We start from the raw sequence: 3,125 nt of genomic DNA on the forward strand, positions 1-3,125 counted from the left end.
GGGGGGGCGGGTCCCAGGGAAAATGATCTTTATGAAACATCACCTGATGGGTGAATTTGAGATGTAGCCCAGTGTGCCATTATAGTGTTGGATGTAACTTCAAGAGTTACTTACAAGGATGTGCCTAACTGGCATAGAAACCTGGTGTGTGTGAGTGAGAACATCCCATCATCTTGTGTGGCAATAAAGTGGATATCAAAGACAGGAAAATGAAAGCTGGAGTCCAGCGTCAGTAGTCTAGTTTTATAGGCAACTGTCCTGTGATGTCAGTGGTGCCGTGTGTTTGGCACTTTATTATACAGCTAAGCAGAATCTGTGCTTGATCCTTGGGATGTGGAAAGATGAATGGGCTTCGGAGTGAATGTGGCAAATAAAAAATACCTTCACTGCCCTGGCCGGTTTGGCTCAGTGGATAGAGCATCGGCCTATGAACTGAAAGGTCCCAGGTTCGATTCTGGTCAAGGACACGTGCCCGGGTTGTGGGCTCGATCCCCAGTTGGAGGACTTGCAGGAGGCAGCCAATCCATGATTCTCTCTCATCATGGATGTTTCTCTCTCTCTCCCTCTTTGTTCCTTCCTGAAATCAATAAAAATATATTTTAAAAAAATACCTTCACTTTTTGGAACTGCATATTTGGCTGGTTTGGAATAGTTGTTTCCTTATTGAGTTTCAACTATAAGAATGCTGCAGTCGCATCACAATACTCAGTGGTGAAACCTTGTTTGTTACTGTCATTCCCATTCCTTTTCGTTTAGAATCAGAATAAAGTTGTATTTCAAATATCTAAAAAATAAATAAAAATTCTCACATCTCTTGGCCTGGCTCCTGTTGGCGCAGAACTAATGGGTAGGAGAGGAAAGCAGGTCTCTAGATTGAATTTTTGCTTCCCTTCAACAGAAAATTATTAAAGAAATTATACCTCCCCTCTTTTATCTTTTCTTCCTTCCTTCCTTCCTTCCTTCCTTCCTTCCTCCCTTCCTTCCTTCCTTCCTTTCTTCTTTCCTTCCTTCCTTCCTTCCTTCCTTCCTTCCTTCCTTCCTTCCTTCCTTCCTCCCTTCCTTCCTTCCTTCCTTCCTTCCTTTCTTTCCTGTTTCTTCTTTTTTTATAAAGATCGTTCATTTTATTTCTTTTTGTTGTTGTTTAATCCTCCCCCCAAGAAATATTTTTCCATTGATTTTTAGGGAAAGTAGAAGAGAGGGGAAAAGACAGAGAGAAACATTGATGTGAGAGAAACACATCAATTGGTTGCCTCCTGCATGTGCCCCAAACAGGGCTCAGGCCAGGGAGGAGCCTGCAACCAAGGTATGTGCCCTTGACCGGAATCCAACCTGGGACCCTATGGTCCGCAGGCCTACACTCTAGCAACTGAGCCAAACTGGCCCATCTTTTTTCTTATACTTCAAAAAGGTGAAGCCCAGCTGACGTGGCTCAGTGGTTGAACATCAACCTATGAACTAGGAGGTCACGGTTTAATTCCCCAGTCAGGGTACATGCCTGGGTTGCGGGTTCAATCCCCAGTATGGGGCATGCAGGAGGCAACCAATCAATAATTCTCTCTCTGATGTTTCTATCTCTCTCTGTCTTTCTTTCTCTCTGAAATCAATAAAAATATACTTTTTTTAAAAGATGAAGATTTTAGAACATAGGTGCAGCAGAACCTAGAGTTTAAAATTGAATCTGCAATTTATTGATCTTGCTGTTGTGTATCTGTACTCCTTCTTTGAGGCAAACTCATTTATGTATTGTATTTCTACCTGTATTTCTTCTCAATATCTGTTCTTTTCTTTTCTCAATATAAGAAATCAAGAAAAGTGGTTCAGAGCTCAGACTCTTAAGGCTGGAGACAGACTCCTTGGTTTAAAATCCCAGCTCGGCCCTGACCGGTTTGGCTCAGTGGATAGAGCGTCGGCCTGTGGACCGAAGGGTCCTGGGTTCGATTCCAGTCAAGGGCATGTACCTTGGTTGCGGGCATATTCCCAGTGAGGGGTGTGCAAGAGGCAGCTGATTGATGTTCCTCTCTCATCAATGTTTCTGACTCTCTATCCCTCTCCCTTCCTCACTGTAAAAAATCAATAAAATATATTAAAAAAATAATAATAAATAAAATAAAATCCCAGCTCCACCATTTCCCAAATTCAATTTTTTCCTAAGCCTAATATCAATATCAACACAATGACATCAATAACATCATTATATGACTCAAAGTGGTTATGGCACTTGCCCAAGGTTACATAGCATTATCTTCTTGGAGAAAAGCCTCACCTTTATGGAAGCACTATGCAGAAGCAAATTAATCTTGACCCACCCAGCAAAACCGGGAAAGCAAAAATCAGTTCAACCCACAAGCATTGGCTGAGCCTGCACAAAATCAGGGCAAGACTTCTGCCCTCCGGGCCCTGACAGTCTAAAGGGGAGGCGAATGAGGAAACAGCTCGTATGAAAAATAGACATGAGAAAAGAGTTCTGGGAGCTTAGTTATGCATCGATGTGGGGCTGGAATGAATCAGAAAAGTCACAGAGAGCAAGGACACCAGAAGGGCAGCTTTGAAATATGCTGTTCAGAATCGTCTCGAACAAATGGTTCCTGCTTTGGATAGTATAGACCAGTGGTCGGCAAACTCATTAGTCAACAGAGCCAAATATCAACAGTACAACGATTGAAATTTCTTTTGAGAGCCACATTTTTTAAACTTAAACTATATAGGTAGGTACATTGTTATTAACTTAATTAGGGTACTCCTAAGCTGGCCTTTGCTAAAAACGTCCTCAATCTGATTGAGGTACGTTCGCTGAGGTCGACCCCTTCCACCTCTTCCATCCACACTCATCTTGTATGCTTGTTTCGTCTATCTCCTTTCGTTCATCCTCTCTATATGTCCAAACCATCTCAACATACCTAAAAAAATGTTTCATTTTATAATAATAAAGCCACCATCACAAAATAATTACAATTCTTAAATTGATGGCAAAAATACCTGTAGGATTTGCAGCTGGAAAAATACAGGTAACTTTATGCTTCGAGTAGGTACTTTTGTCACCCGCGCGCGATTTGCGGATGACTAGCACTAACCACTGCACATGAGACTGCTGACTGACTGGCTCACTCAACTGGTGCATGAATCAC

The sequence above is a fragment of the Myotis lucifugus genome, unplaced genomic scaffold (assembly GCF_000147115.1).
Source record: "Myotis lucifugus unplaced genomic scaffold, Myoluc2.0 scaffold_10, whole genome shotgun sequence".
Classification (NCBI taxonomy): domain Eukaryota; kingdom Metazoa; phylum Chordata; class Mammalia; order Chiroptera; family Vespertilionidae; genus Myotis; species Myotis lucifugus.